The sequence below is a fragment of the Carcharodon carcharias genome, chromosome 5, assembly GCF_017639515.1.
Source record: "Carcharodon carcharias isolate sCarCar2 chromosome 5, sCarCar2.pri, whole genome shotgun sequence".
Classification (NCBI taxonomy): domain Eukaryota; kingdom Metazoa; phylum Chordata; class Chondrichthyes; order Lamniformes; family Lamnidae; genus Carcharodon; species Carcharodon carcharias.
In genome coordinates this window covers 1,047,756-1,060,593 of record NC_054471.1, presented here as the reverse complement: position 1 = coordinate 1,060,593, position 12,838 = coordinate 1,047,756, and positions in this window count along the sequence as shown.

Here is a 12,838-nt window from a genome sequence, read left to right as displayed (position 1 = left end):
ATCTATATAAATTATTGGAAAAAATAAAAGGAAGGGGGAAAGGGAAAGTGGGTGGGGATGGAGGGGAGAGTTCATGATCTAAAGTTGTTGAATTCAATATTCAGTCCGGAAGGCTGTAAAGTGCCTAGTCGGAAGATGAGGTGCTGTTCCTCCAGTTTGCGTTGAGCTTCACATTCTTGGACATCCTTAGGAGTTTATTGACAATAGTAATCAGTTTGTACAAGTGATTAACACCCGTGCCCAGGCTGTGCAACTAATTCTCCTTAACTGTCCTAACCCTGCCGCTCCGTCTTGGTGCTCCCCGGACATCCACAGTGGAGGTGGGGGCAGCTGCTGACTGTGACGCCCTGTCTGTGGTGACTTTGGCGGGTGTCCTCTGGAGGGCTGAGACCTGGAGGGCTCCGGCCTGGTTTCAGGGTCCTGCTGTGTGGCAGTGACACCCTCCTCGGCCTGTGGAGCTGGAGCTGCTGAGATCTCAGGAAGAGGGGATTCGGATGGGCCGGTCACTCCCAGAGACACCTGGGTGGATGGCCCCGGAGTGTGGACCTACTGATCCTCCTCCCTATGGGTGTCCGAGGGCACCGGGCTGACTCTGTGAGGAGGAGGGATAGCTGGAGTGACATTGAGCTGCCCAGCATCCCGCTCACATACACACTGTCAGAGGCCAACTATGGTGCCAGCGATGGGGTTAAGCCCGTGCAGCAGGGCAGGAGCGACATCCTGGACCAAGGTCTCCATGGTGGCCGCCCTCCTGCCAGTGTTAACCTCGGTGCGTTGGCAATGCCGGTGCTATCACCTCAGTCTGAAGACGGATGGACTCCTCCATCGTGCCTTACAGTCTGAGGAGTGTAGCAGACATCCCTTCCTGATGTTCCCAAGCTGCCTTTGCAGCTCCAGCAACTGTGACATGACCGAGTCCAGAGGCTCCTCATCTGACTCAGACTCAGCAACGTTCTGACCTCCAGCAGCTCCTCCGAGTGCCGGGGACCTGGGAATTCCCTGCCTCTGCCTGCTGTGGATCAGACAGTGCGATGTGTTCACCAGATTGTGATCCCGAGGTGACTGTAAAGCTGGGTCCCACCAAGGTGTGTGTCTCTGTGTTGGTGGAGGGTGTGGGTGATGCTGTGATGGGACTTCAGGGAGGGTGACTCCAGATTCCTCTTCAGAGGTTTCTTCGGGGCTCGATTGGAGGCCCTGGGTCATGGACTCTGTCGGCTGTTTGCCAGATGTGCCTGTGAAAGCACGGGGAGATAATTTGTGAATGGCAGTGGCCTGTGAAAGAGGACACATCACTCACAGCCTGGGTGTCTGGTGGATGTTGCACTGCTGGATCCTCACTGGTAGAGCAGCGCTGACTTCACTGTCAGCACAGGACCGGTCCCGGTCGTCGCCGGCCAGACGGATGGCTCTGTTTTCAAAGCCGGTGATCTCCCTGATTTCGAGCGTTCCTCTACTGGTCTGCGACCTCTCTCCTGTTGTGAGCCAGTTTGTCCTGCATGGATAGAGATGGGGAGAGTGTAAGCTGGTCCCCTGCTGGGCCAGATGATAAGTATACTTGGCCTGTGTGGTGGTGAGTGGTCCCATGGACAGGATGAGGACAATGACGGTGAGTGTGAGAGAGTGAATGGTGATGTCCCTCGCACTGGCAGTGAGTGAGGGCCCTGTGGGTGTGTGATGAGTGTGTGTGTGTGTGTGAGTTGGGAGCGATGAGAAGAGTGACTTACCCTGGGGAACGGAGGAGACCATTCATCCTCTTGTGGCACTGGGTAGCTGTCCTCCTCTGGAGAGCATTGGCACTGACCACCACTGCCCCTGCCTCCCAAGCCGGGTTGGTGATGTTGCTGCCCATCCTGAGGCCAGAGTGGGGGTACAGGACATCCCAGTGATCTCCACCAGCTGTCACTCGAGGGAGAGGTTGTTGAAGTGGGGGGGACTGAGGTTTTTTCTCCTTTACTGGCCATGTCTCCCGGACAGCGGTGGTGAGCTGGTGTTGGTGAGACTGTAAACGTGGCGGGTGGGGTGACAGTGGCCGGCTGTGTCCCAGAAGTAATGTGGTGGGCCCAGGGTGGTGCATTGTGAAAACGCACCATCGCTGCCAGCGAGTGGAATGCCATTTTTCCCGCTTGCTGGAAAGGTTGTATCAGAAAAGGAAATGGTTGTTCAAACTGTAGCAGTGGCACAGGTGAAATGTGTTCCCTCAGGATGCACAGCAAAGGGGGATATTGTTCAGGACAGTCCAGCGAATTCTTTGATTATTGGGGAAGGAAGTCAGGTTAGCAGAGGATCTGGGTGTTTTGTGTGGAAGGGAGACATGTTCCCCTTCTCCTCCAGCAATAAGTAACGGGGTTAGAATTTGAGAGATACAGGGGCAGATCAATCATTGATGGTGGCTGATGAAATAGTTTTATGAAGGAAAATGTATTAATGGAATTTATGGACCTGTCTCTTTGTGTAAAGTCAAATTACAAAGTCACTTAGTAAATGGAATTGTTAGGGTGCGAATTATTCCTAAATCACCCATTGAAGGGGTAGATTTTATTCTGGTTAATGATGTAGCTAGCAGAGACAATAATGTGGTGATGACTGTATTGTAGCGGGTGGTTGATCATACTGATCTTAAACTTCAGGAAGCCGCTGTGGCCAAAAATGAGATGCTTATTATTGATAAGCAGAATCACAGAATCTCACAGTGCAGAAGAGGCCCTTCGGTCCATCGAGTCTGCACCGACACATGAGAAACACCTGACCTACCTACCTAATCCCATTTACCAGCACTTGACCCATAGCCTTGAATGTTATGATGTGCCAAGTGCTCATCCAGGTACTTTTTAAAGGATGTGAGGCAACCCGCCTCCACCACCCTCCCAGGCAGCGCATTCCAGACCCTCACCACCCTCTGGGTAAAAAAGTCTTTCCTCACATCCCCCCTAAACCTCCTGCCCCTCGCCTTGATATTATGTCCCCTTGTGACTGACCCTTCAACTAAGGGGAACAGCTGCTCCCTATCCACCCTGTCCATGCCCCTCATAATCTTGTACACCTCGATCAGGTCGCCCCTCAGTCTTCTCTGCTCCAACAATAACAACCCAAGTCTATCCAACCTCTCTTCATTACTTAAATGTTTCATCCCAGGCAACATCCTGGTGAATCTCCTCTGCACCCCCTCCAGTACAATCACATCCTTCCTATAATGTGGCAACCAGAACTGCACACAGTACTCCAGCTGTGGCCTCACCAAGGTTCTATACAACTCCAACATGACCTCCCTATTTTTGTAATCTATGCCTCGATTGATAAAGGCAAGTGTCCCATATGCCTTTTTCACCACCCCACTAACATGCCCCTCCGCCTTCAGAGATCTATGGACACACACACCAAAGTCCCATTGTTCCTCAGAACTTCCTAGTGTCATGCCGTTCATTGAATACTTCCTTGTCAAATTACTCCTTCCAAAGTGTATCACCTCACACTTTTCAGGGTTAAATTCCATCTGCCACTTATCTGCCCATTTGACCATCCCGTCTATATCTTCCTGTAGCTCAAGACACTCAACCTCACTGTTAACCACCCGGCCAATCTTTGTGTCACCCGCAAACTTGCTAATCCCACATAGTCATCTATGTTGTTTATATAAATGACAAATAATAGGGGACCCAGCACAGATCCCTGTGGTGCACCACTGGACACTGGCTTCCAGTCACTAAAGCATCCTTCTGTCATCACCCTCTGCCTCCTACCACTAAGCCAATTTTGAATCCACCTTATCAAATTAGCCTGTGTCCCATGTGCATTTGCCTTCTTTATAAGTCTCCCATGTGGGACCTTGTCAAAGGCTTTGCTGAATTCCATATAAACTACATCAACTGCACTACCCTCATCTACACACCTGGTCACCCCCTCAAACAATTCAATCACATTTGTTAAGCATGACCTCCCTCTGACAAAGCCATGCTGACTCTCCCTGATCAAACCTTGCCTCTCCAAGTGGAAATAGATTCTCTCCTACAGAATTTTCTGCAATAGTTTCCCTACCACCGACGTGAGACTCACTGGCCTGTCGTTCCCTGGCTTATCTTTACAACCCTTCTTAAATAGCGGAACCACAATAGCTGTTCTCCAGTCCTCTGGCACCTCCCCCAATTAAAGGAAATTGAAGGAAAACCTGATCAATGTAGAAAATTAACTTTTGTGTATGAAAGAGGAGTTTGCTAATGAGGAAGGAGAGATTGCGAATGATTGAGAAGCAGTCACAGGAAGAAGAGTAATTGACTGAGGACTTGAAACGTCTAAAGGATAAACTTGGAGAAGCAAATTTAACCAAGGCCAATCCTCAGTTAAAACTTGATGAACTTCAAGCACCAGTAGTTTTCAGAAAGTAGTTGCTATGAAATATCAGGGAAAATGCCTTGAGCAGGAAAAGGAATTGTTGATAAATCAGAGTAATTGGATGAATGTGGAATTAAAAACCAAAACTAACAAAGGTTTAGAACTTGGTTGGGAAAAGATCAGTGAGATCCTTGAGCTTTGAAACAATCTGGAGAAAATGAAAGAGGGAGATGTGTGTTGATGGAGTGTCACTGATCTAAAGTCGTTCCTGGAAATAAAAACTCCTTGTTCAATAAATTGTGGTTCAGTTGAGCAAAGAACTGATCCAAACAACATTACTGACGTATCAACTTCAGTAATGGACAGTGTGAGAGCAGCTGAAGTGCCTGCCGAATTGAAAATTAAGATGTGTCAACACAAAGGACTGAAAGTGCAAAATGGCTTTTCCAAGTCAGTGACCAGAGACCTTGATTTACAGGTGACTGCCGGTGCTAATCCACAAAATACAGCACTTGGACTCCAGGCAAGTGGAAAGACCATTCACAACCTGTAGAGAGGCATGATATGGTTTATAGGTTATGTAAAAGAGTTGTAGGGTCGGAACGAACTATGAAATTCCAAAGGGAGAAAGTCATTAACATTGCTGAAGGAGTGAAAAAGACCTGTTGGAAATGGGATCGGGAGAGAAACCAATATCATAAAAAGTTTAAAGATCAAACCAAGCAGGAGTATGAAACTCTTTTGTATGAACATAAAAAGTGTCTCTATAACATCCTTGAAATGGTGAAAAGACCAGAGAGGAAAGATGTTAATGCTAAATGGAAGTGAGAATTTATCTATTGCGCTCTCCTGTCTGACCCCTCCTTCCAGCTTATATTTCATCTCATTTCTATATGTCTTAGTTCTGATGAAGGGTCATCCAGACTCGCAACGTCAACTGTGTCCCTCTCCACAGATGCTGTCAGACCTGCTGAGTTTTTCCAGGTATTTTTGTTTTTGCTTTGGATTTCCAGCATCAGCAGTTTTTTGCTTTTATCTTAGTGTTTAATTTGACTGCTACCTCTCTTCAAGGAATGTCTACCTTGAAGAAGTACTGCTCTTCTCTCCAACAGGATTTCCGCCTGTCTCTTTTGCCCTGTTCACCTTCATTGCATTCCATTTCTCTCTTGATGTTTGACAAGGTGTTTACTAAAACCCGCTTTCACAGCCACATCTCCTTTCTCAGTGACTGTCTCTGTCTCCGACTTACCCCACGTGGATTCCAACTGAAGTTCCACCCCTCATGTTTCAAACCCACCCAAGATTACAGGTATCTCGGGGACATACAATGCTCCTCGGACTGCTGTTCCCATCACATTCTGAGATCCACACTCAGTGCCATGCGCCGCCACATGAACACACTCAACCTCTCCCTCCAGCAGCACCGACTCACCCTGTCTCTGAGTTGTCCATGCCCCAGTTTCATTTTATTCTTCGTCTCATCCAACGCCTCAACAAGAAACTTTGTCTCTTTCTTTCAGGTGCAAAGGAACAAAAGCTCCAACAACTCATCGACACCAACGCCCATCCAGGACCCTCCACCCCTGCATGTCCCTCTGACCCCATCCCAGCCCCGGCCGTGTATTCACTATACCCCCTGACCTTCCCCTCTCCGATGCTGAACGTTCAGTGCTCAGCAAAGGACTCAGTTTCATACCCTTACGCCCTCACCTCAATGAATTTCGGGCTCGGCATGATGCTGAACCCTTCTTCCGCCGTCTTCGTCTCCGGGCTCACTTCTTTGGGCAGGAGTCCTCTCCCCATTCAACAGATCCTTTTACCCAACTCCAATATTCTCCCTCCACCTGGACCCCTCCCTCTGGATTCTTACCTTCTCTTGATCTTTTCATTGAGAACTGTCGGCGTGACATTAGTCGTCTCAATTTCTCTGCTCCTCTCACCCACTCTAACCTGTCTCTCTCTGAACTTACTGCACTCCGTTCTCTCAGGTCCAACCCTGACATTGTCATCAAACCCGCTGACAAGGGTGGTGCTGTTGTTGTCTGGCGCACTGACCTCTACCTCGCAGAGGCTGAGTGTCAACTCGCAGACACTTCCTCCTACCTCTCCCTGGACCACGACCCCACCACTGAATATCACGCTAGTGTTTCCAGGACTGTCACTGACCTCATCTCCGCTGGAGATCTTCCCTCCACAGCTTCCAACCTCATAGTCTCCCAACCTCGGACGGCCCGCTTCTATCTCCTACCCAAAATCCACAAGCAGGACTGATTGTGTCAGCCTGTTCCTGCCTCATGCTCATTTCTTGTTATCTTGACTCCATTCTCTCTCCCCTTGCCCAGTATCTCCCCACCTACATCCGCAATTCCTCTCACGCCCCACATTAGATCAACAATTTCCAGTTCCCTGGCCCCAACCTCCTCCTCTTCACCATGGACGTCCAATCCCTCTACACCTCCATCCCCCATCAGGATGGTCTGAGGGCCCTTAGCTTCTTCCTCGAACAGAGGCCCGAACAATCCCCATCCACCACTACTCTCCTCCGTCTGGCTGAACTTGTTCTCACGCTGAACAATTTCTCCTTCAACTCCTCTCACTTCCTCCAAATAAAAGGTGTGGCTATGGGTACCCGCATGGGCCCCAGCTATGCCTGTCTCCGGCCCCCTCCCACAACTCTTTCTCCGGTACATCGATGATTACTTCGGTGCTGCTTCATGCTCTCGTCGGGATCTGGAAAAATTTATTAATTTTGCTTCCAATTTCCACGCCTCCAACATTTTCACATGGTCCATCTCTGACACTTCCCTTCCCTTCCTTGACCTCTCTGTCTCAATCTCTGGTGATAGACTGTCCACCAATATCCATTACAAACCCACCGACTCCCACACCTACCTCGACTACAGCTCCTCACACCCCGCTTCCTGTAAGGACTCCATCCCATTCTCTCAGTTCCTTCGCCTCCGTCGCATCTGTTCTGATGATGTTACCTTCAAAAACAGTTCCTCTGACATGTCTTCCTTCTTCCTTAACCGAGGTTTTCCACCCACGGTCGTTGACAGGGCCCTCAACCGTGTCCGGCCCATCTCCTGCGCATCCGCCCTCACGCCTTCTCCTCCCTCCCAGAAACATGATAGGGTCCCCCTTGTCCTCACTTATCACCCCACCAGCCTCCGCATTCAAAGGATCCTCCTCCGCCATTTCCGCCAACTCCAGCATGATGCCACCACCAAACACATCTTCCCTTCACCCCCGCCCCCCCCGCCACATTCCACAGGGATCGTTCCCTCCGGGACACCCTGGTCCACTCCTCCATCACCCCCTACTCCTCAACCCCCTCCCACGACACCTTCCCATGCAACCGCAGAAGGTGCAACACCTGCCCCTTTACTTCCCCTCTCCTCACCGTCCAAGGGCCCAAACACTCCTTTCAAGTGAAGCAGCATTTCACTTGCACTTCCCTCAGTTTAGTCTACTGCATTTGCTGCTCCCAATGCGGTTTCCTCTACATTGGAGAGACCAAACGTAAACTGGGTGACCGCTTTGCAGAACACCTTCGGTCTGTCTGCAAGAATGACCCAAACCTCCCTGTCGCTTGCCATTTTAACACTCCACCCTGCTCTCTTGCCCACATGTCTGTCCTTGGCTTGCTGCATTGTTCCAGTGAAGCCCAACGCAAACTGGAGGAACAGCACCTCATCTTCCGACTAGGCACTTTACAGCCTTCCAGACTGAATATTGAGCTCAACAATTTTAGATCATGAACTCCCTCCTCCATCCCCACCCCCTTTCCGATCCCCCTTTTCCAATAATTTATAGTTTTCTTTTATTATTAATTATTTTTTGCACAATATATTTTTTCTTTTCCCTCCTATTTTTAAATTTATTTTGATCTATTGTTTCATCTCCACCTTTTAGCCCATTTCGATCCCATCCCCCTCCCCACACCCACCAGGGCCATCTGCCACTAGCTTGCTTCCCTTAATGCCCCTATTAGCACATCCTTTAGATAATATCACCACCATCAACACCCCTTTGTCCTTTTGTCTTTGACATCTTTGGCAATCTCTTCTTGGCCTCCACCTATCACTGGCCCCCTATCGAGCTCTCCTGTCCCACCCCCCACCAGCTTATGTTTCATCTCATTTCTATATGTCTTGGTTCTGATGAAGGGTTATCTAGACTCGAAATGTTAACTGTGTTCCTCTCCGCCGATGCTGTCAGACTTGCTGAGCTTTTCCAGCTATTTTTGTTTTTGTTTTAGAATTTACCACATTTGAGTTCGGAAAAGGAGTTTTACGGTGAGTTTGGAATTTGCTGAATTAAATGCTGGGAGTAGGAGGAAGAAGAATCTCAGAATTTTAATGGCACAGGAGGAGGCCATTCAGCCCATCGTGTCTGCACCGGCTCTCGTGATTACACTGTGATGTACATATTCCACTAACCCTGTTATGTTTATTAACTTTAGGTACATTTCTGTAATTGTACAGTCTGATGTGTAGTTGTAAACTGATTTGAAAATTTTATCTGTATAGACTGTAAGAAGTTATTGTTAAAAGTTTATGTTAAGTTTGTGTGAGGTGGATTATAAAGAAACCTTCACTGTTATGAAGCTTTCTTTCAAGGGTGAAAGTGTTAGGAACTAGAGATAGTTTAAGTCAATTCTATTTGTATTTCTGGGTGTTGGGAATGAATTTTATCTTGAAGTTCATGTTTAATTTGTATGTCTGTATTTGTGTGTTAAGAAGGAGGGGAGGGGGAAACTTGAGTTTTAGTTTCAATTTAAAAGATGGCTGCATTTTAATGAGGCTTTACGTCTCTTTCAGCAAAGGAGGACCAAGGGATTGATTACGAAGGGGAAAATAGAGTATGAGAGTAAGCTTGCGGGGAACATAAAAACTGACTGTAAAAGTTTCTATAGGTATGTGAAGAGAAAAAGATTGGTGAAGACAAATGTAGGTCCCTTACAGTCAGAAACAGGGGAATTTATAATGGGGAACAAAGAAATGGCTGACCACCTAAATACATAATTTGCTTCTGTCTTCACAAAGGAGGACACAAATAACATACCAGAAATGTTGGGAAACACAGGGTTCAGTGAGAGGGAGGAACTGAAAGAAATCAGTATTAGTAGGGAAATGGTGTTGGGGAAATTGATGGGATTGAAGGCCGATAAATCCCCAGGGCCTGATAATCTACATCTCAGGGTACTTGAGGAAGTGGCCCTAGAAATAGTGGATGAATTGGTGGTCACCTTCCGAGATTCTATAGGCTCTGGAACAGTTCCTACAGATTGGAGGGTAGCTAATGTAACCCCACTATTTAAAAAGGGAAGCAGAGAGAAAACAGGGAATTATAGACCAGTCAGCCTGACATCGTTAGTGGGGAAAATTCTAGAGTCCATTATAAAAGATTTAATAGCTGAGCACGTGGGAAACAGTGGCAGAATCAGACACAGTCAGCATGGATTTACAAAAGGGAAATCATGCTTGACAAATCTACTGGAATTTTTCGAGGATGTAACTAGTAGAGTTGATGAGGGGGAGTCAGTGGATGTGGTTTATTTGTCCTTTCAGGAGGCTTTCGACAAAGCCCCACATAAGAGATTAGCGTGTAAAATTAAAGCACATGGGATTGGGGGTAGTGTATTGAGATGGATAGAAAACTGGTTGGCAGACAGGAAACAGAGTAAGCATAAATGGGTCTTTTTCCGAATGGCAGGCAGTGACTAGTGGGATACCGCAGGGATCGGTGCTGGGACCCCAGTTATTCACAATATATGTTAATGATTTAGATGAGGGAACTAAATGTAATATCTCCAAATTTGCAGATGACACAATGCTGGGTGGGAAGATGAGCTGTGAGGAGGATGCAGAGATGCTTCAGTGTGATTTGGACAAGCTGAGTGAGTGGGCAAATGCATGGCAGATGCAGTATAATGTGGATAAATGTGAGGTTATCCACTTTGGTAGCAAAAACAGGAAGGCAGATTATTATCTGAATGGCTATAAATTGAGAGAGGGGAATGTGCAACGAGACCTGGGTGTCCTGAAGGTAAACATGCAGGTACAGCAGGCGGTAAAGAAGGCAAATGGTATGTTGGCCTTCATAGTGAGAGGATTCGAGTACAGGAGCAGGGATGTCTTGCTGCAATTGTACAGGGCCTTGGTGAGACCACACCTGGAATATTGTGTGCAGTTTTGGTCTCCTTATCTGAGGAAGGATGTTCTTGCTATAGAGGGAGTGCAGCAAAGGTTTACCAGACTGATTCCTGGGATGGTGGGACTGACATATGAGGAGTGGTTGAGTCAGTTAGGATTATATTCACTGGAGTTCAGAAGGATGAGGGGGATCTCATAGAAACCTATAAAATTCTAACGGGACTGGACAGGGTAGATGCAGGAAGGATGTTCCCGATGGTGGGGGAGTCCAGAACCAGGGGTCACTGTCTGAGGATACGGGGTAGACCGTGTAGGACTGAGATGAGGAGAAATTTCTTCACCCAGAGAGAGGTGAGCCTGTGGAATTCGCTAACACAGAAAGTAGTTGAGGCCAAGACATTGTATGTTTTCAAGAAAGAGTTAGATATAGCTCTTGGGGTGAAAGGAATCACAGGATATGGGGAGAAAGCGGGAGCAGGATATTGAGTTGGATGATCAGCCATGATCATAATGAATGGCGGAGCAGGCTCGAAGGGCTGAATGGCCTGTTCCTGCTCCTAGTTTCTATGTTTGAAGGGAAGTTAAAACAAACACAAAGTAGAAAAACTGGGCTGTTGCCAAGACATAGGAGGTGCAGACACACAAATGGAACAGCAGTTCTTTTTAGTTCAATTGAATGCCAGGAGAGACTGGACAGGGCAGAAGGAACTGCAGAGAGAGCAGATTTCCCAAAGGAACTGAGAGGTTCCAAAGCCAAGGAGAGCAGAGAAAGGTCCCCAAGAAGAGCTTTTTGTCAAAGGGAAAGAATGAGAATCTGGAAAGGTTCTGTTCAATGGAAGTGAAAGCAAAGAGCAGAGGGGAAGGTTCCAAGCTTAAAGAGAGAAAGCTGCACGATGCAGACCTAAAGCAAAATAGGCTTGTGAGAAGCCAGGAGATCCAAGGAGTCAGCTGAAGGTCTGTAGCTCTTTACCATGGGCATGCAGTAGTATTCTGTTGGTATGGCCGAATCAGTGAGAGAGAGTGTGTGGAAGGGAAAGATGAATGCACGTGACAATCCTGGGGAGAGGAACATTGGAAGGAGATCTTGGAACCCTGGGCGTGAACCCTAGCGAAGGCATAAGAGACAATGTGTCATTTGGGAAAAGATTGGAAAGCAGGTTCTTCGATAGAGGAGATTGGAAATCCTCATGCACAAGATGGAGCTCAGTGACACCGGTTGGTTCATAGTGTGGCAAGTGTCGGGGAGTGGGGGGGAGTTGATGGCATCTGTCACTTGGGTTGAGAGAGTGGTGTTCCTGTCCACAGGTCACCTATTGGTCTCTACTTATCTAAACAAAAAAATAAAAGTTAGGGTTTATCAAGCTGGGTTCCATCCTGGGATCTGGCTTGTCCAGGGTAACCTCAGATGGGATCATAATGAAACAAGTCCAGTCTGTCCAACCTTCCTCGTAAAACAACCCACTCACTCCAGGTATCGATTCAGTAAACCTCCTGAACCATCTCCAATGCATTTACATCCTTCCCTAAATAAGGAGACCAGAACTGCCCACAGTATCCAAGGTGTGGTCTCACCAATGCCCTGCATAATTCCTCTCATAATAAAGGGCAGTATTCCATTAACCTTCTTAATTACTTACTGTACCTGCATACTAACGTCTTGTGACTCATGTACTAGAACACCCAGATCCCTCTGCACCTCGGACTTCTACAGCCGTTCTCCATTTAAGTAATACTCTGTTTTTTATTCTCTCTGCCAAAGTGAACAACTTCACATTTTCCCACATTAAACTCCATGTGCCAGATTTTTACCAACTTGCTCGATATCTCTATATCCGTCGGCAATCTCCTCATGTCCTCTTTACAACATACTTTTCTACCTATCTTTGTGTCATCTGCAAATGTAGCTACCATGTCTTCACTTCTCTTATCTAAGTCATTGATGTAAAACATAAAAAGTTGAGGCCCTAGTACAGACCCCTGAGTGACTCCACTCATCACATCCTGCCAATCAGAAAAAGAGCCATTTATACATACTCTCTGCTTTCGTCTATCCAGGATAATATGTTACCACCCCCCCCCCCCCCTCAATCCATGCACACACACCATGAGCTTTTCTTTTCCACAGTAACCTTTGATGTGGCATTTTATCAAATGCCTTCTGGAAATCCAAGAACAGCATGTCTACAGGTTCCCCTTTATCCACAGCACATGTTACTCCTTCAAAGAACCCCAATACATTGGTTAAACATGATTTCTGTTTCTCAAAACCATGCTGACTCTTCCCGATTACCTTGAGCTCTTCTAAGTGCCCGGCTATAACCTCCTTAACGATCGATTCTAATAACTTCCTCATG